The sequence below is a fragment of the Polistes dominula genome, unplaced genomic scaffold (genome assembly GCF_049000335.1).
Source record: "Polistes dominula isolate Pdom_NZ unplaced genomic scaffold, Pdom_raw_medaka contig_33, whole genome shotgun sequence".
Lineage (NCBI taxonomy): Eukaryota > Metazoa > Arthropoda > Insecta > Hymenoptera > Vespidae > Polistes > Polistes dominula.
Window position 1 is genome coordinate 5326065 of NW_028300998.1, and position 27018 is coordinate 5353082.

Here is a 27018-nt window from a genome sequence, read left to right on the forward strand (position 1 = left end):
TATCGATGAACCTCTAAAATCCTTGATTAGATTAAAACAATAATAATATTATTGTTATTTTATTATTATTAATATTATATCTTTAAGTATTGTTATATATTTTCTATATCACACGAATTTATAAAGCTCATAGATGCAAACATTGTACTGATCTGTGAGGTAAGCTCTGGAGATTTAGGATTACGTGACAAATACTTCAACCACGTAAACATGAATCTAATTGTTATCAAGATCAGTTTACATTGTATTGATCCAACCATTGACTTCATTCGAGTGTATCCAAGTCTCTGAGGTACTAGCGTTTGTATAGTTGAGAATTTTATAATTGGAATGTCTATAAAGGTGGTGTTATTAGTTGATTTTGGAATTGATAAAACAGATAATTTTCATTAATTATAAATAAATTACACCCAAATTATGCGTTTTGTTCAATTTGTTTTTTCTTATTTTCAAAAGTGGGTTCATAATATTATTTTCATAATAAACGATTCATATTATTGTTCATAGGATCTTAGGTGAAATTTTTAAAATAATTACAGGTTAATTTAGGGGTTTTTTTTTTACCTTTTTTTTCATATACCACCTAATATTTTACTAATAACTCTTTACAAAATATAACTGGATGAATCATTTGTAATTACCTTGTATTATAAAAAAAAGAAACATTGCCAACAAGAAAATATCTGCTTTTCGATATATTAAAAATACAAATTTCCTTTGCACAAAAAGGATCCACATTGAACACATACACACACACACAATCGTCTCATACACGTTTTTAGAAGTATTTCAACTAATCGTACCATATAGTCAAATTCTTGGAAACTGTCCAACCAAGTGAAAGTAAATTTTTCTTAGTAAAAACGTAGAATAAGAGAAAAAGAGAAGAAGGGGGAAAAATAGCGGGAGGTTTAGTTAACGAAAAAAAAAAAGATGAAGAAAAAAAAATAAAAGAAAAAGAATAAGAAAAAGCAAAAAAAGAAAACAGAAGAGCCGTCGAAAGAGGGTCATCCAATTTTTTTTTTCCCCTCTATTTCTTTTTTCTTATCCTTTTCCGTGGCAATAGTAGTAGTAGTAGCAGTAGTAGTAGTAGTAGTAGTAGTAGTAGAACCTTCCGTATTTTACCTTCTACCTTTTAGTTCGCGAGATTATGGAGACGAAAGAGTGGCAGAAGGGAAAGGGAAGGGATTCGGAAGATGCGAGGGTGAGAAGAAGAGAAGAAAAATGTTGAGGGTGGAGGAAGTAAAGGTGGTGAATGTAGAAGTGTAGGTAGAAGGTGGATGGTAAGGTTGGTTGGTTGGTTGGTGGTAGTAGTGGTGTAGGGGGATCTGGGGGATGTTCGAGGGGGGTATGTTAGGGGATGCCAAAGCGACGCGGCACTCGAGTAGATGTTGGCTCTTCCCTGCGGCCCGATATCGACCCAAGCACATTCAACCGATACTAAAGGGAAGCTGAGTTCTACCATACTCACAAGAGAGAAGAAACAGGCTTCCCATAACTTTCCCTAATTTATTCTATTTTACTATCTTCCCTTTTTTTTTTCATTTTTTTTTTTTCATCCTATTTTTATCTTTCCTCCTTTCCTTTTTTCGCGAACTCTCACATACGATTCCACCAAATTTATTTTTCTACATGTTGACTTATTTATACGCATATATTTTTCAAAATATACCCATTACACGGAAACAAGTCAGAGTTTTCATTCGAAATTCTTTATATTATTTATAGAAATATAATTATACTTATAAATATATTCTTAATGCTATTAATATCTAAATAATATTTAAAACTTTGTATCATCGAAGTTTATTATATATTTTAACGACAATATAAAAATGAAAGGGTAGTTAAAAAATACAAAAATATTATACTATTATCATACTGATCTTATTAATTTAAATATATTAACTTTGTTATTTTTTTTTATTAAAAAATGATATAATACTTTTTTATATTCGACACGTTAAGGCACGTTAGAAAATGGAAGAAAAATTTTTCAACACAAAGACGTTGATCGATCGATCGGTTATGAAATATCAAACGATTTAAAAATGAAAAAGAAAAAAATGAGTCAAGAGGTCCTAAAGACGAGGGAAACTGGTACGCAATTTCACTGGGTGAACCTTTTAAATTCCGGGGACATGAGGAAGTGAACAGAAAGAAGGAAAGAGAGAGAAAGAAAGTATGTATGTGTAAATGTATGTGTGTGTGGATGTGGGTGGAAGAAAGAAAGAGAGAGAAAGAGAGTGTTAAAAAGTACTCTCTTTAGTGACGGTTTGAAACTCTTTAAAAGCTCCGAGTGGGACGCAAAATATTTCTATTCCACGTTCTTTCTCTCTCTCTCTCTCTCTCTTACTCTCTTTCTCTCTCTCTTTCTTTTCTTCCTCTCTTTTACAAATGCTTAATGGACTCCTTATAACGACACTGGTTTCAACCTACACCTACTCTATAAAGTAATCGTCGATTAGCCGATGAAAACGAGTTCGAAGAAATGGGAACTCATAAATCTAACAATTTTATTCGTATTACTAAAGGCACGTGTATTTCTTCTGTACGTCCTTTTGTAAATTCCTGTTAAGTCTTACAAATCACGTTTAATCGTTAAATGTTTATAAACACATTTTTTTAATTCTATTCCAAATCATTATTATTTTTTTGCAATCTCTTTTTTTTCTTCTTTTTATATTTTCAATTAATATAAAATAAACATTAAACACTTGGTAACACGTATTCGTTTGAAAATAAATCATGTATCTGGATAATAATTATAAATTGTCACATCGAAATGTAAAAACATTCGAATGTTATTCTTTAATTATCAATTAAAAAAAAAACAAACTGATCATAACAGTTTGGAAGAGTTTATATGCGGACTTTTAAGTCTCATTTGTCGGAGAGAGAGAGAGAGAGAGAGAGAGAGAGAGAGAGAGAACACTTGGAACATTTGTTGAGAGAAAATAAAAGATTGCGTTATCACGTGTCTTGTATCGAATCGAAGTAAACAGTAGCTATTATAGTATCGATAGTTATAAGAAAGTGTAACAGGCGTTCGAAAGTCCTGGGGTATAAAAAGTTGCTAGGAAAAAGTTACTCTCTCTCTTGAAGCTAGTTTATTCTTCGAGTTTCTCTTATCCTCTAGACTTTGGCCAGAAAGTGGTGGTACTGGTTGGTGGTAGCTGTTGCAGTAGTTGGTGTAATAGTAGTAGTAGTAATAGTAATAGTAGTAGTGTAGTAAGGCAAAAGGGGTTACTCGAGAAACACAACTTACTCACTGACTCACCCACTCACTCACTCACTCACTCACTCAACTAGATGGACGGAAGTGAAGCGTATCAGGCGCCACAATGATGTCACGATCTAACGACTCGTCCATTTAGAACTTTCTTCAAGCCTACTACCCCCTACCTTCTCTAACCTATAAACACATCCCCTAATCCCCAATCTAGAATTTTTCTATTCATTTCTTTACCCTGTTGTTTCATGGTCCACCGGTGAAGAGAACTTTTAACGTAATCACTCTCTACACAACTGTCACTAATATCGATTCTCATCCGATAGTCGACCTCTTTTTTCTGGTTAATATTATTTTATTCGGACTTTTAGACTACATAATAATCGTGCTTGTTTATTGCCCTAGTAGCACAAAATATTGAAAAATATTAAATATTAAATAAATTAATATTTAATATTAAATATTTAATATGTATTTAATATTTTTCAATATTTTGTGCTACTAGAGTGGATTTTTCCAATATTATTTTTTTCTCTATTTTCTTTTAATTTACTTGATTGATATTAATATTATTTTCGTCAAATTATATCAATAATTGTAATCGTGTGAGATAATAGAAAGTTTTTAATAAAAATTAAAATAGAAAATAAAAAAAAAATTTTCATATTTTAATAAATATGAACAATTTTTTCTTCATAGATTTAATTGAACGAAGTATAAATAAATATCGAATATAATCGAGGTATATGTTAATTTATTTAATTATAAGGTAAAAGATTAATAAGAATATAATTTGACCAAGACACACCAAAATACGTTTATTCGTTTAAGCTTAGCAATACCATCAACCATACGAGTTTAAACTTTATTTAATTTTCCTATCTTCTCGGCCGATGGTACCCACTGATACTACTCTAATTCGTTAGACACACGATAAAACCCTAATAAAACTTAAACCTAACTAATTATCGTTTACATTCATTATTTTCATTTAGGAAATTTGTCAAAGAGTTTTTTACCGTAAAGATAATAGATCACCAATCTGGTCTGTGTTGGCCCAATTTAAGAAGTGTCCTTTGCAGGAGAAAGAAGCATCGATCTTCTTGAGGGAATTCGTTTCCGATGTTTTCCAAACTAATCAGTTGGTAATGGCTGCCGTTCTGTACGAAATTAATCGTCGACAGAAAAAAATAAAACAAACAAAAAAACTTGGGAAATAATTTGACAAAGATCGATTCCATTCGTCGATATTTTTCTATTCTCTCTCTCTCTCTCTTTTTTCTCTTTTTATTTTCAAAAGATCCTATCTTTTTAAAACATCTTCTTTCACATTTCTCGAGGATTCCTTTTGAGAAGAAATTTTGATCCTCCTTTTGAAAAATAAATTATGGAAAGAGAGAGAGAGAGAGAAAGAGGGAAAAGAAATGGAATACTAAAAATAGAACTTACAAACGATCCATATTTTTGATCTTTTAACGAAGCACTTGCCGTGCAGGGTAACACTTTCTTTTAAAAAAAAAAAAAGGGAATAACCTTATTTAACGAGATACGTTGAGAATCATAGGATCCAATTAATAATATTCTAGGAATGTTAAAACGACCAAGAGAATACGTTGGGATCGTTAGTGTTATCATAGAATATAAAAAATAATGAATCTCGTTTGGGTTGCATTGAAAGTTTATTCCATCAGCGACAGATTGAAAAATGTGAACTTTTAATACGAGGAATTAACATTATATCCTTCTTCAAGGGTATAAAAAAAAAATAAAGGAATAAGAATAATATCGTGTCGTCTAAAAAAAAAGAAAAAGTAAAAAATATCTCTAATTAAAATTAAAAAGATATTCGATCTTAAGATTTCATAAGCAATTTAATAATACTAGGTGTGTAAAAATTATTTATTATATTATTATACGTTTATTTTATCCTTTTTACTTTTCTCGATTGAATTTACAACAGATTGTACTGTTACAAAAATGAAACTAAATAAAATTACGAACTTGAAGAATCTTCTAAATAAATAATTGATTTGTCAAATCATCACGAAAAGAAAAAATTCTTAGCCCGTCTAGGAAGTTTGAAATTCACCTTGTAGTTAAAAGTTTCACCATTTTTATTTTATTTTATTTTTTTTTTTTTTTTTTTTACCTAGAATAAACATTTTTTTCGTTGAATCACGTAGTAGTCCGGTGATACATCGATCCTTCTTTTTTCACTTTTATATTCTCTTTCTTTCTTTATCTTCCGTTTTCTCTCATTTCTTTCTTCTTTACTTTTGACCGTCCACACAAACCCCGTTCTCTTTTTCTCGACACGAGGGATGAATATTTAAAGGCGATAAAAAAAGGCAAGGTCGCTTCCAAGTTTCGACTTCATTGTTCCCAATTTTTCGCTCCTTTCTCGTGTCATAATATTTCTATGGAACGACCTATCAGATCGCACAATGGCGTTTGACGGAATATGACGTTGACTTCACCAAAGTCAAAAGTCTTTTACTCACCAACTGAAGTTTTTTTTTCTTCTTCTTAATTTTTTTTATTATTTAAATCGATATTCAATAATCCAACATCGATCTACTACTACTACAGTGTGTTATTTTTTAATAGAATAAAAATCAACATAGATATATATATATATATGTCTATGATTCTATCTCACATATACGATACGTGACATATATGTACCATCCATAAGTGTATATGCATATTAGGATGATCCTTGTTTGAGGACTGAACTAAATTTCATGTTAGAGTTTGTCAAATCGATTCCAAATAGTAAACAAACTTTTTCAGATTTTTTATTTCATTCTCGTTTGCTTCCTCATTTGAGCGGAAATTTTCAAATATTTCGAAAACATTCTTATTCGCTATATCATCTTGTAGTAAATTTTATTTCAAGATTAATCGTAAACAACAAAATCAATGTTTTGTGAGATTCATCTTCCTTTTAATAAAAAACAAAAAATATCTTGTGCTATAGTAATTTGTTTGTTTTTGTTTTTTTTTTCATTTTCAACACAACGTATGTGATCAAAGTAAGTAAAAAAAAATTAACTTATTGTCAGTTTTTGCATGTCATCGAATTTGATGTTATATAATACTGATATGTGGGTTATTTCGTTACGGTGCTGACTATATTGATGCCAATTTTTTGTCAAAGTATATTTTAAATAAAAACAGAAATACGAATGAAATGAAATATAAATCTGAAAATATTGGATCATTTTATTTTTACCATTTGGAGTCAATTTAACAGGTTTCCAACATGAAATTTTGTTCAGACCTCATTTATAAGAACCACCCCTAATGCATAATACACTCGCTAAATTAAAGACTACTCGAAAAATATTATGTTACGTGTTTAATTATTTTAACAAAAAAGAAAAATAAATAAAAGTTTTTTTTTTTTTTTTTTTTTTGATATAACAAAAAATACGACGTTCGTTCGTTTGATAAGTTTTACAAAGATACAAAATACAAGTTTTTATTTTTTTATTTTTTTTTTATTTTATTGTCAGTTTATTTGAATTTCTTTTTACGGTCCGCTCTCGCTCGATGTTGAAAGAAAAAACATCAAAGTCCTTCGAAGAGAGCGTGAAAAATCATGAAAAATCGTGAAAAATCGTGTCTTTTGTCTCTCTCTCTCTCTCTCTCTCTCTCTCTCTCTCTCTCCCTCTTTCTCTTTCTCTCATTCCAATTTTTCTTTTTTTTTTCTTTTTCTTTTTTTTTCGTGCAATGCAGTATACTGAACAGGGCGACGGGTCCATTCGAGACGAGCAAGCTTCGTTCGACTGGAAGAGCACGATAAGTCCTTCCTATTTCGATGACGCACTACTTCCAAACGTTTGCCCTGGAAAAATAATAATCTCTGATTAAATAAACGCGTTGGACCGGTTAATGTCGATCGCTTTTATCGTCCTTTAACATTTTTACATTGAATTACGTTGAAAATTTTACCACGGATTTTTTCCTTTTTTCCTTTCTTTTTTTTTTTTTACGTTTATTTAATACATTTACTTAACGAGAATGTTACGTTTCATTGACAGAAGAGTTTTCCTAAATAAATTTGTCAAGATCGAAAGACTATCACTTTTTTGACGTTCAAATGTTCAATAACATTATAACATTAATAATAATAATAATTTTTTATTTTTTTTTAATTATTCGTATCGATTTATAACAAGATAAATATTATATTTATATTAAATTAAATTAATTTAATTACATTTCTTATTTTATTTATATACCATATTGTTTTATATATGTAAACCTAATTATAAATAAAATATATTAATACATATTTTATATTTTATATATTTTATTTATATAATTATTATATATTATATTTATTTACATATATTTTATTTAAATAATATTTTATAGAAAATATATATTTTATTTATAATTATAATTAAAACAGAAATATCTAATGCATCCTTACATATGAATCTTATAATAAGACTTTACGAATAGCACGTAACAAATAATAATAATAATAATAATAATAATAATAATAATAATAATAATAATAATAATAATAATAATAATAATAATAATAATATCTCACAAGAGGGTAGAAGGTCGATGTTTATAAAAAGTTAATTTTCTCTTTTTTTTTTTAATTATTCTATCTTTAATTATTATTATTATTATTATTATTATTATTATTATTATTATTATTATTATGTTTCTTATTCTTCTACAGTTCGTTGGAAGTCATATTTGCACGGTCGAACGAACAAACAGCCAAGCCCCGTCGAAAGATAATTGCGACTTATCGTATACGTTGAACGTATAAATACAAGGACAGCTCATCTCTTTTTTTTTCAAATTATATTTTTTTTTTATTATCTATTTATTTATTCTATTTTGTTGTGTCCACATTTTTTTTTTTTACCTCTTTTATATTTTCATAAAGTAATCTCCTATACGTTTTCTTGCTACAAAAATTAACGTAGACGAAAAACGAAAGAAAAAAATAAAGAGAAAGAAAGTATGATATATATATATATGTAATAAATGATGTACTTTCAGGATGAGTTTTATATTGTAATTAAAATCTTAACAACCTCTTTAACGGCAGTTAAAAGACAATCAAATTATCCGTTCAAGCACTTAGCATGCTTTCATTAGTCCAGTTTATACACTTCGACGCATTCGACTATCAATTTAATACAAAATTCTGTCAATTTTTTAATACTTCGCGTCTTAAATCTTATTATTATTATTATTATTATTATTATTATTATTATTATTATTATTATTATTATTATTATTCGACAAGAATTTTAAATCAAATAATCACAAATTTATTTCTTTTTTTATAGCTTTTTTTCAAAAAATTATTTTGAATTCCATGTTGGATAATGATGAACTTGAAATTGATATTATCATGTCTGATAAAATGTGTTATTTAAAAAGAAAAACAATTATATACATTTTGAAAAATTGTTCACAATAAAACAACCCTAGTAACACAAAATATTGAAAAATATTAAATATATGTGTATTTAATATTAAAAAGACATTAAATCTCTTTTTAATATTAAATACAGATGTATTGAATATTTTTCAATATTTTGTGCTACTAGGGAACGTTCAACGTTAAGTTTTTGTTCTTTCCATCCGTTGAACTATCATTCAACATTTTTTCTTTTTTTCTCTTCTTCTTTCCTATCTCTCCTATCCCTATCCTAATCTTTTATCGAACGACTTATTCGTTGTGCTATCTAACGACCGTTATCGATCACCCTTTTGCTTTCACTTTTATCTCGCGATCGTTCGACCTACGCCCCTCTATATATTCAGCCTATTTGCAACTCTCAAGTATTGGATGAAAATGAAAATGGCTGCTAACAGATTAAAAATGTTAAGAAAACAGGGTGATGATCTTGACATTAATCATTTTTCTATTTTAACGGGAATAAAAAGATATTCCAGAAATATTAATCGTCCCTATTATAAAAATATTTTTATTATTTAATTATATTTATAAAAAAAAAAAAGAGAGAATATCTGAGATTGTAAGTGTTGAAAAACTTTTTATCAATCCCAAGTATGCACAGAAACCAATATCTCAAGTATACAAAGAGAATGAAAATGTTTAGGATTAAAAATATGATGAATCGATAAATTACAGATTTTTTAATTTATAACGTGAATAAAAGTGAAGCATAAATCATTCGATTAGATTTAAAATATTATTCGTTTTTTGTTTTTTTATCTCAAAATGTTAAATATAAGGATGCTGATTTTGAAATTTGATATTCTTCTTAATGCAAATTAAAAGAAGAAAAAAATGTATTATATGTACAGATAACCTTCCCCTATAACTCAATAGATAATTTCTTGGAAAATGGCGTGTTGTATAAAACCGTGTTATATAAGATCCAGAGTTCATTATTCCTTCTGGTCATTATTTTAAGGTAATTTAGTTATTAAATATGTCAAGCAAAAATCATGTTATCCAGTGCTGTAAAAATACAATGTTGTATATAAAGGTTTTCGCAATTTTCTTATCGTATTAAAGTGAAACCGTGTTATAGAATGCCGTGTTGTAGAAAAGTTACCTGTATAAATACATGTAATTAAATCAATTATATTTCTATAATAATAAAATAATAATAATATATTTTTATCTATAGATAAATAATAAATTTTATTTCGATTTAAACGAAATATATTTTTCTTAACTGAAAAGGTAAAAAAAGAAAACTAGAAAATATTGAATAAAATAATACTCTAATCGATTAATTTCCGTTCTCTAAACTTATTGTTAGAAATCGGCCATTCTCGATTCAATTTGCATTCGAAACGCCGTGAGATCGGTTACGAGTCACACTGGGATTTGGCTTCCCGTTAATCCAGATATATTTTGGTACTCGTGATGTGGTCGGAAGTGGATGGGATCGATCGATAGTGAAAATTACTAGCGACAGTGAGCACGTCGAGCCGGAAAATCTGTGGTTCGTGAGACACGATCCGTGAACAACTACAGACATAGAAACACGAATAAAATTCTATATATTTTTATATACATAAACGAATAATAATAATAATAATATTTTTTGATAAGTAAATTTTAAATCAGTTCTTTTTTTTTTCATTTAAAAATAAATTCATTAAATAATTTGAATCATATTCTTCGTTAACATTTCTCAACATTTTTAACTCGTCTGACATAATTTAAAATAAATTTAATTAATTAATATCATTTATTTCATTTGTTTTTCTCATTTTAAAGAAGGAATTTATTGAATAATAACGATTATTATTTTTATCTAGATTGATTCAATGTTGTATTGGAAAATAATAAATTTAGTTATTTCAGGTATCAGATATTATTCTGGATCAGAAACATCCACGATTGAATCGAAATTCGAAAGGTCGAGCATCTCTCTTCAGGATAATAGAAGACAAAACTGCGTCAGGAGGTCCTGACATGGCACGTGAAAGAAGAAGAAGAAATCCTTTTCACTGGAAAGTAAGTTATTCAATTTTTCATATGAAAAATAAAATAAAGATTAAATTAACAATTCAATAAAATACATATATATATATATATCAAACGAATACAATAGCGTACGAAGTAATAATTGGTTAAAAGAAAATATAAATTAAACAGAGATAATGAATTAATTTTTTTTCTGCGTATATGTGTGCGTATATTTGTATGTATCATTTATCATGCGTACCTATATGTAAAACATGGAACATCAGCTTTAGTACGCGTAAATCAGGCCACCTGTTTCCTTTTATAAGTGGTTGCTGTCATAAACGTAGCCTGAATCCTTATTCTTAAGAATGCACTGCCTTTTAAAAGCTATTTATAAATCTTGTACGTGACTAATAGAAGATTGATCGATCGATAAAAGTCGATCTAATCATTTAGAAAAGAGAAAGTAATCTTGTAACATTTCATTTTAATCAATCCTGAAATTCAAGAACAATTCAGAATAAAATAATGAATTTCGGATTCGTATTGACTAAAAATACTTGAAATAAATTTAATAAATATTTTATTACAACGTTATAAACGATAATACATGATCGGGGTTAATACTCATATATACTTTAGAATAAAAACAAATGAAAATATAGGTAATACGTACTTTTGATAAGTATTTAAAAAAATCTGAAAATTTTGTTAAAAGTTTATTCGAACTTGAGAATAAGTTACGTAAAAAAGTAGTATGGAAATTGCTTGGATAAGGAAGAAGATGAAGAAGATGATCGAACAAAGGATTTTTCTGGGTAATCGTTAGATTTTGAAGGAAGTAAATTTGCCAGTATAAGAGAAACTCTATGAAAAAGGGCGAAGGAATAAATGTAGGTGGAAACATGAAAGAAAAAAAAATGAACAAAAAGAAATAAAGAAAGAGAAAGGAAAAGAGAGAAAGTGAGAGAATGAGAGAGAGTGAATGAGTAAAAGAGAAGAAACGTGGGTGCAGCAAAAGTAGAGCAAGAAGGACGTGTGCTTGGTGCACTCCCTTCTTCGTTATCGTGTTTAAAGGAAAAAGAAGAAGAAAAAAAGCAAAAAAAAGGTAGCTATTTATAAACCATTAGCGAAGAGTGAAGTTTAATCAGGCTCACGGGCGTCAGACTCTCAGCTCGACTCTATTTATCGCTTACTACCTCTGATCGATACGTTCAAACGTTGCCACTATTGTAAGATAGTTTTTTGGTTCGGAAAATACTTAAAGTGATGAAGAATACGTGTTACATAAGTAAGTATGTATGTATCTATAAATACACTTACCAAACAATAAATATAAATAAGAATATTTATATGAACATCTTCGATATATTTCAAAACTTTATATGTTGTTTTTTTCTTCTTTTAATTTCTATTTGTTTAAATTCTCATCAAATTTCTATTTGATCGTCAAATCGGAACGAGTTTAAAAGTTGGAGTAAAATAAAAAAAATAAAAAAAAAAATAGAAATGTTGAACGTCATTGTCGTAACTAGCGACACTTAAACAAACAGTTCTAGTTTTATCGAGCCACGTTTGATCGACAAACATTTTGCGTCAAATTGCCGCTGCTGAAAGTTGGAACGTATGATCGGGATAAACGTTAATTAGGCCAAATTGATCTATCTAGAGTAAAATAGAAAACTTTCAAAATGCGTATTGTATTATATGTATATATACGCAATAGGGGCGCGTCAAACTCGTTTTGAAATGACAAAGCATTGTACAAGTTAGTGATAACAAGTAAGCAACACAATTGCTTTCACGAACTATCTTACATTCTATATCGAATATTATTCTCGTTTTGGAGATCATTTAAAAAGATTCCTTTCGTATCTTTTTCCATTGTACATATATATATAAAATTTCAAATTTATTTTTTATTATAATATAAATAGAATCCTAATATTTGTTGATTAACATAGACAGTTGATTATTCGAAAATTATTTGAAGATAGAAAAAAAATTATGTACGAAAAATGAAGCTTATCAAAATGAATAACAAACACGCAATAAATGTTATACACTTTGAAGATAAAGATTTATTTAAAAGAATTGCATATATTTGAAAAGTTTGACACGTTGAAACTGTCGTGACCGGTGTTGTAAAACTCTCTCTCAAGTTGGCCGCGGCTAAGGGTGGAAGGTGAAGGGTACCGGCGGTGGTTCTATTTATAGAAACGACGACCTATATATAGACGTCGCGGGCTATGCATAGCTTGCCCCCGGCCGCCAACCGGGGAAGAGATTATACACCCCCTCGTACCGTACGTCGGAAACGCCACTGTGTGAGTGAGCTCGGAGCCAGCTCACAAGTTCCTTGTATAGGTGAGCAAAGTGGTGAGGAGGAGAGTTAGGAGGGAATGAAGAGGAGAAACGAGAAGGGGAGATTGACTACTAGCAGCAGCAGCAGCAGCAGCAGCAGTAGTAGCAGTAGCAGTAGGAATAGCAGCAGCGTTGCACCACACTGCTGCTACGAACGCAGCCAACACACACACATTGAAGGGGTGCTACGCGGTAACAGGGGTGGCTGCAGGTTCAATGAAACCAGGCCAGCTTCTCCCACCCTTCTTGCAATGCGTCCTCTCTCTTTCTCTCTCTCTCTCTCTCTCTCTCTCTTTCTCCTCTTACGCGAAAATACAGTCCCCATTCAGCGTCCTTAAGCACTGTACACATTTGCCCCTGACTCGAATCTTTCGAGATACATGTTATTTATACATTTATGTATTACACAGCTTTATTTTTCCTTTCGGATTTTTCAATGAGATATATATATATATATATATACAGATGTATGCATATTCACGTTTTTAAGGGAAAGTTATTTTCATTGTGTTTTCTTCATTGTGTTACATTTATTATTATAAATAGGATCGAGTTTTTTATATTATTTGTGAGGTGGATTTTTATACAGTGACGATTACTATTTTCTATAATATTACACGTGTTGTTTTTTGTTAAACGAATAGTGTGATTTAATTATACGAAAGAAATCAAGTAATTGTGTAAAGAACAGTCTGCTGTAGTATACATAGTGTGTAGTGTGGGCACGCTTATATATATATATATGTATATATGTATGCCGCTTTAGCGATGGTATTGTAAGTATGTAAACAACTTCGAAACAACTCCAGTGTTGAAGGATACTAACAGAATTCACCTGTTCTATGTACCTCGTACGATGCATATATGTACATATATATATATATATAGCTACTTAGAAGTTCTATTTCTCGGTTAGTTTTTAGATAGGAATAGAGTTGATAACTTTTCGCATGAATCTTTCATTTTCATTCCGAAAAGATCCTTTTTATTCTTTCTTGACGTCATCGTCAGTCCCAAATATTTGGATTCGTATAAATATACGATCGGTAAAATAGAGAAAAAAAGAGAGAAAGAAAGAGAAAAATAGAAATGTCTATAGCACACGTGGATTCTCATGCATAAAATACATATGGCTTTATGTATATATACGATATCGTCTGTAAAGATTAATTACTCTTGTATCCCATCGAAGTTCATTGAGCTATCTTTTTGGCAAAAAATTTGAAGCAACAGCTAATAAATCAGCTAAAAGATCGACCCTATAAAAAGAACGAATTGCTACCATTTAAATAAATTGTCTATTTATTATCACATTTGTTAATAGTCCAAATGCTTATGTACTATTATAATATATGTACATATGTATATATTATATACTATTGCGCACGTAATTCGTTGAGCAACGATCGATAGCAAAAGCTCGAATCCGTTTAATTACGAGAGATAACAGTCTCTCTCTCTCTCTCTCTCTCTCTCTCTCTCATCTTCATCTCATCATTATCATCAACCTATCTATCTTCCCATATCTCTATCTCTCTCTCTCTTTCTCTCTCTATCTTTCACTTCGTTTGGAGACCTGTCACCATCCAGTTGAACTCAATATTATCAACCTACTCTCCTCTATCTCTTCTTGGAAGCAAGATTCGCTCTAAGAATCGATCCATCATGGATCAACGTGATTGAATTACTACACCTGTATCCAATTATAGGAGTTACGTGCTCTCACTGCGTTTATTAATCGTTCGATGTCTAAAGTATCAAAGTTTGGAAAAAGATCATCGAAAAGGAAATAAAATTATAAATTGGATCTAATAATGAAGTTTGTTCGAGAAACATTGAGGATATTTAATCGTTTTATTTATTAATATTATTATTATTATTATTATTATTATTATTATTATTAAAATAAAGATTCATCATTATTATAATTAAAATTATCTTTTATTTAAAGAGATGTGTTAACACCTTTAATCGTAGTTCATTAAGTGGTTTTACGTCGTATCGCTTGGTTTACGTTCTTCATCTGCTCATCTGCTCATTTTAACGAGCGTACTCGATTCTCTTCCAGAAGAAGATGTGAAGCTTTTATCGTACTTCGTTATAATTAATTGCATTTCTAATTTGATTGTTTTATTTTATTTTTTTTTTTAATAAATATTACTCGAACTATGACAATTCATTCGAAGAATACGTTTGATATATTGTCTTGATTATTATTATTATTATTTGAAATAGTGATCGATTAGTTGATGCGTGATAGATCGCGTGTATACTCAGCCTATATATGGTGATGGTGGTATGGTTGTTCGATTTAGGCATTTTCAGGTATAGGTCGAAGGAAAGTGGCATGAGCCAATCCCCTTCCGAATGAAGTGGAAGGGTATGAAAAAGGGAGAGTAGGAGTCGTAGAGGTCGAGGAAGTTTCTACGGCCGCCACTGCCGACGCCGTTCGTGTTCGTCGTTACGTACATTGCCCGAAGCATGGTGGTTGTATGCCGCAATGCGGCTACCTTATCACACCATCGAGCATCATCTTTCGACTACATACAATACGCGTCCATCGGCTCTCCCTTGTTTTCATTCAATTTGGTTGCCCAGGCCTTTTGGATACCTGAATCATAAAGCTTCTCTCCTCATATTATAACAAAGAGAAAGAAATAGGGATAGGTTAGATCCATCTACTAAAAGTTTCAACTTCAATAGGACATATGATACATGCTAAAGTACTATAATTATTTCAAATTGTTTTGATTTATTTTATCTTTATCTTTTCTCTCTCTCTCTCTCTCTTTCTGCCTCTCTCCGTACGGTTGTTAAAAATGTATGTAATTGAGTAACGATGGGAAAATATCGTCCCTCTTCTTGCCAATAGAACAGGTACGGAGGTCATTTGAGTACCCTTACAATGTGAACGATAAATCTTTAAAGATAAAAGAAAAAAAAGAAGGAATTCAATCTTTCAGCCAACTTCTTCGTCTCTCTGGGCAGTACTTTCGATTCAGTCGATTGGATATAAATTTTGTACGAGATATTCGAACGTACATACGTTTATACATAGAGATGCATACATGCATGTATCTTATATGTTGAAGAAAACGTCGTACGTGAGTAATAACGATATACTAACATCCTAATAAGAACTGGGCCAAAGGGTCAGATAGAAATTGCAACGAACTCGTCCATAATCGACGAAGAAAACGTACCGATAGATCTGTGTAAGTCGTGTATCTTTGATAATTTTACGAAGCACGTACGATAGTAAGAAAGAAAGAAAAAAAAACGAGGGATAAAAAGGAAAAAAAGGAAGAAAAAACTAAAGAGGCAACAGCAATAGAAGCAAAGGAAGAAGAAGAAGAAGACCAAATTCCTTAACCCAAGTGGATTTCTAGGGATAAATCTGAAGTAAGTCAAATAATCCTTGGTATCAGGAATCTACACGACGTGTCATACATGTTGAATAAAATCCAAAAGAGAGAGAGAGAAGACAACAAAAAGTTAGAATAAGACAAAACACAAACAACACTGAGGGGATTTTACTGTGTTAAAGACATTCCAAAGTTACAACTAAACAGATCAATGAACCAACCTGTGTCTCCAGAAATATACAGAAATTGTGAGACACTGATCAGACATCTTTTGGGAATACTTTAGTCCATCCAATTTTTGTCGATACCAAAAACTAAGATTCTAGAATATACTTAGATAGGAAAACAATGTTATTGGATAAACGGAAAAACGTCCGACAGTTTGAAAAAAAAAAAAACTGTTAATGTTATCAAAAAGGAATGGGATAGGAAAGAAATGAATCCTTCCGGAATCCAAAGCTCAGCATCAAACCGGTGAGTAAAATTTAACGCGTTTTACCGCTTTTCCGGTGACGTATCCTCGGATACGGTTTGACGTCACTGCGTGAAAATGGGCCACAGCCTCGTAAGCCGTCCCCTGCTTCCCTTCTGTACGTTCCACCCCTCTGGCCGTATCCACCCCACTTTACCCCCTACCGACCCCCGGTACAAGCCCCCACTCACCCCAACTCTCTTATCCTTCCTTCTTCGTTCTTTACGTTTACCCCTTGTCCTTCTATTCTTTTTCTTTCTTTCTTTTTTTTTTTTTGTAACCAGCATTCAATCCCAGTCCTGCGCTACAGGACACATAAGAACCGGATGCATGCTCCAAAGGTACTCCTCTACCTTAGGATTGAATTAAATCTCTTGCTTCTCTCTTTCTCTCTCTCTCTTTTTCTTTTTCTCGAACAACAACAACGACTACACAGAAACCAAGAGAACCTTCTATGTATAGTACTTACTTCGTATTTCCTTGCTGAAAGTTAAGATAATTTTATAAAATGGTCTTGAAAACACGATAGTCTGTAAAGAACATTCTGTCGATTTTTTTTTTATTCCCTCGAATAAAGAAACTCGGATTTTTTTTAACCAAGAATATTTTTTTCTTTAAAAAAAAAGAAAAGGAAAATAGTAACAATAATTATTCATTCAACGTGTTATTGATTTTTATTTTATGAGTCATACGATACTTATTGTCCGACATTTGAAGTTTATTGAATAATAATTTATATTACTTAAGAATAAATGTTAATTATTCGATAAAAAGACTGTAACACAGTATCATAAAAGACATTATAGTTATTACCCCAACGGGTGTTGTTTATTAAATAGTTCATTAGAACGTTAATACTGATTCATCTATTCTCCAGGATATTATTAAATACACGATAGAAACGGTAACTTCGTTAGTGATTCAGGCTTAATATTCTCTATCTAAAGTTGATTATTAATTTTGGTGAGTAGCCATAGACCTGTACTTTCGTATATGGTCACGGGCCAATATATCCTAAATACACTTGCCCTTTATCAAGATTACATAAATCTGATCCTATGATATAGGTGTATATAGACACAATAAATTTGTTTGTATATACAAACTGGCTCATATAAGATTATACCAATAATTTTCATTAAAATCATCACGAAAATATTGCCTTAATTATTCATATCTTTGATATTGATTACATTTATATCACAAGAGCATAATTGTAAGATGAAAATTAATGTATTTTATTATTGAAAGATGATAATAATAATGTTCAATAAACGATCATTTCTAATTCAATGATTATACATTCGTTACAAGTTTCAATATCAATAGTAGACTGAACTACTCGAAATTTACGTGCTGTTTTGACCAAGACAAAAGGATTAGGATTAGGATTAACACGAAGTTTCCAGTTGACGAGACCATACATGCGAGAAACGAACGAGACGTATCACAAACATGGATGCACTTAGTGCTTCAGACTGTACGACTTAATGCTGTTGACTCCCCCGCTACGCTAAACACGTTCGACAAGCTGAACAAGGGAGTACACTCTCGGACTTGCATAACGTTTCTCATGGATCTATAAGAATCGAGACAGTCTTGCTTTAGGAGAACGAACTTCTCTCCGTTGATTCCGCCATTAATCATTCCGATAGTTATCCGTTTTCTTCCGTTTGTTTCCTATTGAAATTTCTCAACAAAGCATACTTATCACACCCTTCCCCTCCTCTTACCCCCTGGAGTTCAAATACATCTTGTTTTACTTAGGTAAACAGCGTTGCTTGAATTTCCTTCGAATGTTCACTTTAGGTACTCATAACTTAGTTTCTTTCATCGTAAGAATGGTTTGATTAATGTTATCAATGAACTGAATATACTGTTAACCTCCTTAGCTTACTATTTCGTTCTAATTTTGTGAAATTTGCAAAGTAACACTATGTTTTCTTTAGTTGCGTTCCAAAGAAACTAGCTAACGTTTATTTACATACTTAAAACACATAGCTGCTATTGTGCTTTTGGGAGATACGAAACAACCAATTTGGGATTATGCCAATCGTGGAAATGGCTGACTTAAGATAGTTCTTATTATTATTATTCCAACAAGAAAGCTCGTTATCTTTTCAGCTGCGATCGTAACCCAGAACTTCTTGTCAGTTCGAGAAAACTACTAAAGGAAGATAAAAAAATAAAAAAGAAGGAGAAAAAAATAGAGAAGTCTTGTATTGACATCTGATACTGAAAGTGTGTAACCATTTATCGCACATGTCACTACATGTCTTGTTGCTTTCCAAAGAAATTCTACCAGACATGATATCCATACTGACAGAAGAGTTAAATACTTTTCATGTATCATACAGAACTCAAAAATCAAACGCATTTTTCACAATGGCTCATGTATCATTAGATTTCATCAAATCCTTTGCTAAAATTATGAAAATAAAATTAATTGGAATTATTATCAATCGATACAACGATTACATTTTTAATACAAAAATATATATAATTGCGCTAATATTATTATACATATTTAATTATTTATAAATTAAAAAGTCATTGTTTTATTTTACTTTAAATGTAAATATTTTAACTTTTAATAACCATTGGTTGCTTAAATGATACTAAACATATAACCAATAATTCAATAAATTCGAAAAATTCAATTCATATCGCTCACTAAAGTTATCAATATATTTTTACTTTTTATTTACCAAATATATCCAATTGTTATCGATCCTTTGTGGTCATATTTCTCACAAATATATCATTCATATCAGTAAAATAGTTACATTGATTCGTAAAATGTGTTTAATTACAAGAATATTATTACTTGCATGTTTTTTATTGAAAGAATTAAATGAAAAGTAGAACAAGTTTTTAGAATTTTACGATCGTATTAAATTAATGTCAATTTTTTAATGAGAAAATCAATTTCAATATGACATATTATATAAAATGACTTTGTAAATTGAATAGAAGAAAGAATAAATTATTCTTTATTAAATGTTGTTTGTTCTTAATAATAGAATCAGTGAAAAAGAATGAAAATAAGATAAAAAGAAATCATTTCAGTATAGTATTCGTTCGTCGGTAGGATGTTCAAAAATCGAATTGATAAAGTAGATTCTGAAAGTAGTATCAATATTGATGTTCGGTTGATCGAACGAATTACGACAAGTTTTAGTTCCAGAAGTAAACTGAAAGATCTAACACTTAATCTTTATTTTTGCTTGAAATTTTCACATATCTTAGATATCTGTTAAAAATATAGTACAATTGTTATTATTTAATAATTTAATATTGAGTTGCCCGAAAAATTCATACTGATTTTAATTTCCAATTTTATATTATATATATATATAATACAAATTGATTAACGAAAATTATATTTACCCATTAACAAATTAACACGATCTTTACGGGTAATTAAATATTATGAGAAATATTTCTATATATTTTATGGATTGAGTTTAAAGATGGGAAAATATTAATTTATATTATATTAATTATTTTTATTTATTTCGGATACCAGTTGTAAGTTTTTACACCTATACTAGTTGCTAATATAATAGTAATAGAATAATACATTAATAAACACTAAAAATTAATTATATAAATAACATTGAAATAGTATTTCGTGATATTAATTTATTAAGTAATAAACACAACAAAATCTATTCGTTTAACATGTAATAATTGATATATGATTTATTATAAAATTTATGATTATAATGTAGAAATTAAAGGAATAATAATGGATATAGAAAGTTAATATATTTGGTAAAATTATGGCAATACTCTTTGATGAAGATGTAAATGATGAATGCACTTTTTGGAATTGGTCCAAATCTAAGGATAAGTTTGCACATTGGTAATGATGAAAGTGGTCTCAACAGTTAGATAATCTTTTCGTCAACGTTTTCAAACAATCTAACGAAAAAAACAATAAGCTAAAAAAATCTCTAACATTATAAGACGATTCCTTTCATTTAATAATTTCTTTGCTGTTTCGTTCTTTTTCTAAAAGATACGAATTAATTAATTAAAATGTGGAGAAAAGTAAAGTAGAACAAGTGGAGAAATGTAAGTGAATAAATCTTTGTTGTGTTTCATGGATCTGGACGGCTTAACATCACTTAACATTTGTGTATATATTCGTATAAAGGTTGTCTCAAAATTAGAAAAAGAAAAAAAAGAAGTTTATCGTATTTAACTTAAAGCTTACATGACATTTACTTGATACCGTTAATCTTTTGAATGCAAGCTCAAAGATTCATATGAAAAATATCTCTTTTCATTTTCTATTTTTCTTTTTCTTTTTCTTTTTTTTTTTTTTTGTAATTTTTCAAGAAAGAAAAAAGTAATTTATATTCAAATAGCTTAACATTATTGAAAGTCTCCGTTTGAAGCTTATTGTTAGAAAAAGTTTATTAAATTTAAATCTTAAAACTTAAAACATGATATTTATTTAATTTTATTGTCCTTATACGATATTATTAACTCTATATAATATTATTTGTTAAAATATCTTCCATATTTCTTTTCTTTTCTTTCTTCTTAGAATATAAATTTGTTAATTATCAAATTTATGAGAAACGAAATAATTAGATTTGATAAGTTCAACAACTTTCCCATCAAAAGCATCTTATTCGAACTAAAATGTATTCCAGAAAAGTTATCATTGTGTGAAATAATTTGACAAGTTAAGAAAAAGATGCCGCATTGCGGGATTATGTCTTCCCGAGCCTACCCTCTTTCAACCCTCTCCTCCTCCTCCTCCTCCACCTCCTGTCCATTTCTCTTTTTCTCTTTTCCCGAGTAGTTCTCTTCAAGTAAAATTGTAGACTCCGAGCGATATCGTTGAGAAAAGTTTCTTTTTCATTTCTCTACGTTATTATGAAAGCATCCTCACTTCGTGCAAATACTTCATCTTCAATTCTTCATCCTTCATTCTCCATTTATTCCAATTTAATGAATCTACTTTTCGAAGATAATATCTATAAATGAAGGAAGTAAAACAAGGGTGGTTAGGTAGGTTAGTGGTAGAGATATACAAATAAAAAAAAAAAAGAAAATAATAAAAAGGATCGAGTAACACGTGGTTCCACTTTCATCTAATGTAAGATAATTTAGAAACGTATCATACGTTGATGTTGATTTACGTTGAAATATTAGTGAGATACGTTCTAGAAATAGCCGCCATAGAGAAAGAAAACACTAAAGTTTTTTTCTCATGTTCATGAGAAACCATTAATCATTATTCGGCTCGAGTTTGCTTTGAAAGATGCCCTGCAAGCCTCTGAGTACTCATAGATGGGATTACGTAGCTCTTCTCTCTCTCTCTCTCTTTCTCTTTCTCTATTTTTTTCTCTTGGTCGACGAAAAATATCTGCCAGTGGTAGGATGACGAGCAGACTTTGCAAGTATTTCAATCGGTAACTTGAAACCCTCTTTTATTTTGCACCGATTTTCTTCGAGTGCTATCACTATTGATTAATAGAGGCCATCCTTGAGCTAGTAATTTCTTTATTTTTGTTCTTTCTCTCTCTCTCTCTCTCTCTCTCTCTCTCTCTCTTTCCCATTTTTTTTATATACAAAAAATATTCATTATTAGAAATTGATTAATTAAAATTTACCATTTAAATTAGTATATCAAGTCTAAATTGTTTCGTAAAAAAAAAAAAAATTAAATTCGTCATGAAAAAATATGATTATATTTTGTATTATCTTTTCATTTTATGCTACACCAATTTAGTTAGACAATTTTCAAAAAGAGATCACCATAACTAACAGGTTTAATTAGCATTTAAATATTGTTGTAACACTTATTAAAATAGTATCAAATGAAAATAATTTAATTTGTTTTAAATTTATAAAAAAAAAAGACACGTATTATTAATTAGGATTCATAATTAATACTTTCTAAAATAATATTACATTTAAATTGTATCAATCATTTTACATTTATAAACAACAAAAACAGAGAGAGAGAGAGAGAAGTTACAATGTTTTTGATTGTTTTTAATCCTCTCTTTCACATACGTACATACACCCACACATAAGCGATAGAAGAAGCATTGGCCCAAAATGAAATATTGTCAAAGAGCTGAAAATGAATTCGTTAGGATTACATCAGATCCATGGATATTTAGCAAAAGGTTTACCTTAAAGACAAGCTGATATGTGTCAGAAACGATGAATGGGAGCTTTAACATTCTATATCAAATGTATTTTACGAAATTTGTATATCGATATGACTATTTGCAATTAGTACACATTTAATTAGATATATAACTATAGTATATATATATATATATATATATATATATATATATATATATATATATATATATATATATATATATAAATATAATTAATATTTATTTATAATTAATTATATTATAAATAAAAATAATATTGATAATTTAAATGAATGTTACAATATAATATATAAAAGATAATTAGAAATGATGCATAGGAAAGTTATGTCAGAATTTCTCTCTTTTTTTTTTTGTCTCATAAGTCATTCAATATTTTATTGATAAAATATAATTTTTGAAACACCATAAATTATTTATAATTAATTTTTACGTTAATGTATATACTAGGATTTATGTTCAAGATTATTCATTTTAACAATGTATGTGCATATCGTTTTTAATCCTTTTATACATCATATTACATATTTATCATAATATTATAGAAATCAATTAGACGAGCTTCGGAATATACTTTTTTTAATAGAAAAAATAGATGGAAATGATAAAAATTTAGGTGAAATTGTGAAATAGAATTATTTAAAAATATATTGTTATATTTGTAAGAACAAATTAGACAAAGCTAAGATAGTGTTTAAAATTCTCGAGATGAAGATGAAGATTATCCTGATTAAAAACAAAGAACTTTCGAATCAGAATGGTTGACTTACGTCTTTCAATTAGTAATAGAAACACTGTTAGTTATTCTCTTAGTCACTTTAACGGAGCTAATAACTCTTTATCGGAAGTAACGAGATCTGATGAGGTGCAATCAAGCAAATAATAAGCGATATTACCGAAGCGTTTCATTGACCAAGGTATATAAGTTACATATGTAGGTATGTAACAGCTACCAACAGCCAATGTCGTTTAACCGACGATATGTCTGAGGTAGTTGGAATAATGGCGAACCGATATCGTAAAACGCTACATTGTCGTTATCATCGACTATCGAGTATATATGCTGTAGTAGTGCCGTGGCTCATACTCCTTCTATGACAATGTATATTTATGTGTTGGTTTACATACACATGCTCATGATTATATGTCCCACGACTATGATTTTCAAATTGAATATAAAAACAAATTTTGTTTCTGTTTTATAATTGGTAATCTAAATTTTATATCACTCCATTGAATATTTATATTAATACATTATAATGTAAAATAATATATATGTATTATTATTAAATACAATATAACACTTACATATACTATACTAATGTATTATTTGAATTATTATTAAATAACACGAAAAGTGAACGAAACTTTATAATGTCAAGTTATCCTGAAAATTTCTCATCTTTTCTTAGTAATTCTTACGTGATTAATATTTTTTTGATTAAATATAATTTTATTGAATAATATACGATCAATTTGACTATATTACCTTTTTGCTATACCGTATGTTATTTAAAGCTTTATGGTTTTCCACACCGTGTTAGGATAATTGTCAGAACTTTTCAACCCTGTTTCGTGTTAAGCTCAAAACTTTTTAGCTTTCCTCGTGTTAGGCTTGAAACTTTTCAATCCATCGTCGTTTATTAGATTCAGAACTTTCTTCAGCCTAACCATGTAAAAATGTTCTTCTATAATTTCTTCTTTTTTAATAAAACTGTACAAAATTTATTTTTCAATCTAACATTAAACGAACTAGTATTTAAAAATGCATATTAAATATTTTCCCTTCGTTTTCTTGAAAACGATTGAATATTGTATCTTATTGTTTGCACAGTGTTATAATTCTGATAGACATTTACAATTAATTGTATAGAATTTTAAAAAAATTAATATCCTGTCAACTTTAAATATTACCAAATTTTCATAATTTTAATTATTACATATTTTTCAAATACATGTATGATGTAATAACATGTAGACAAGTTTTGTTCAGTTGGCATCAAAAATGTTACGAGTTTTCGTTTATGTTTTGACGGGAAGAGGAATGCTCTGTATTCATCTCAAAAACTTCCTGCAGTAAATAACAACAAGTAACGAAATTATACTTTAATAACAATCAAAAATTAGAAATGATTTCTAATTTATTTTCGGCAAAACGTGAAATAACCTATAAAACATTAAACACATTTGAAAAGAAAGTTTTCGTAAACGAGTCGTAAGAACGTTATCCTTAGGGTATTAGTTTCGCAATCTTATCAGACATTATTTAAGGATGTCGAGAAAGGGGAAACCACTGAGAGAAGGTATCATTTTCAGATTCTTTTAACTATACCAAGCTTCCAGAAGCTGAGAAATCGTTTACTACAGTTCTGCAGTAATCGTCGCCGTTATTTTGATTTATGCGAGCGAACGATTCTGTATGCTCGTTTTCCAACTACTTTCCAGAAAAAGAGAGTTTTTTCTTCCTTTTTTTTGTTGTCCTGGGAGAAAACATGAACAGAAGAATGAGAATGAGAAAAACAATAAAAACAAATGGAAAAGAAAATGAAAAAGAGAATGAAAAAGAAAAAAAAAGAAAGAAAGAACCAAAGAGAAAGAGGAAAACGTTGCCTCGGACTTTTAAGGAAGGACTTGAATCCTATATTCAATAAGACGAGAAGACGACTTTAATTTAAACTACGCCAAAACTCAATTTTAAGCTACGCCTTCTCATCTCCTGCGTTTTACAACTTCAATCCAACTTTCTTCGTTCACGAACACAAATCGACGTTTATAAATTTCGCAAAATTAATATAAAATGAATTAAATTGAAAAAAAAATACACAATATCGAAAATTATTTATCCGTACATTATATAATTTTAAACATTTTCCTACTATTTTTCGAGATTTGTTATAATTACTATTAAAATCAAACAATAGTATATAGATTCTGTATTATTTTCTTTGAATTTTTTTTTAGTAAAACTTATATGCGAAGGAATAAGTTTTATTGATAAGATACTTTTTAACCCAAGATATTTTCTCAAAGTTATAAAAACATAAAAATATAGTTGAAATACGTCTTGAGGTATCATTCTTGTAGACGTAATTCGTGAGATTGTAGGTTAATAGCTACAGTTAATACGAGTAAAGATCCATCCGATACAATGTAACAACTTTGTAACGGGTTACTTCGAGTATTATCTCGAAAGAAAAAGAAAAAGAAAAGAGAGGATTTCTTTCTTTGTACTTTCTCTACGAAGAAAAATGTGACAGATAAAAAGAAGTAGATAAATATTACTGCAAACAATGATAGATTATGTTTTTATTACTCTTATTCATCACATCCAGAAATAATTATCGACTTTTACAAAAAAAATAATTAAAAAAAAAAAAATCATTTCAACGTTTCTTATATTTATTGTGTTTGATTTTATTACTTGTGAAGTGACGTTGAATCAATCGTAATTTTCAATGCATAAATACCGTATGTCATTAACACGTTCGCTATAATTATACATGATGAGTACTTAAGCCGATCTTCAAAGCGTGGATTAATTAATGTTGGGGAGGCACCGTTTATGTCACATATTAACAGATTCATTTGATTATACTAATTCGAATATGAGTAATACATCCCTTAAATACTAATAATACTATATCCGACAGATTTATGATAGAAACTCAAACGACTAATGTAGTCGATTACAAATTAAAAAAAAAAAATTCATAAATTATCTTGTTTCGGACATTGTTATTATTAAATTTACTTAATTATATTTATATGTAAGAAAAAGTATGATAAATATTAACTATTGATATTCTATCTTTAACATATTTATAATACAAAATCATTCGTTTAAAAATCCAATTGAATATAAAAAAGAATAAGATGAGAAAGCGTCACGTGGAAAATGTTATTACTTTTGATTAGATAAAATTCGTATAGTAAAAGTTAGGCAATAGTAAGAGTCAATTGGCAAAAAGATAGTCAAATTAGACACGAGCACCTCT

General features: G+C 29.3%; 1 protein-coding gene across 3 annotated transcripts in view; it reads left to right on the plus strand.

Moving 5' to 3' along the window:
• Positions 1–27018, plus strand: part of Task6 (TWIK-related acid-sensitive K[+] channel 6) — a 60003-nt gene that overhangs the window by 19955 nt on the left and 13030 nt on the right. For 2 of the 3 annotated variants that reach the window (XM_089173549.1, XM_015324549.2), the window contains exon 2: positions 10563–10715. The exons of the other annotated variant lie outside the window; for it this stretch is intronic. The gene's annotated coding sequence lies outside the window, so the exon portion shown is untranslated. The remainder of the gene's footprint in view (positions 1–10562; positions 10716–27018) is intronic. 3 annotated transcript variants of the gene reach the window in all.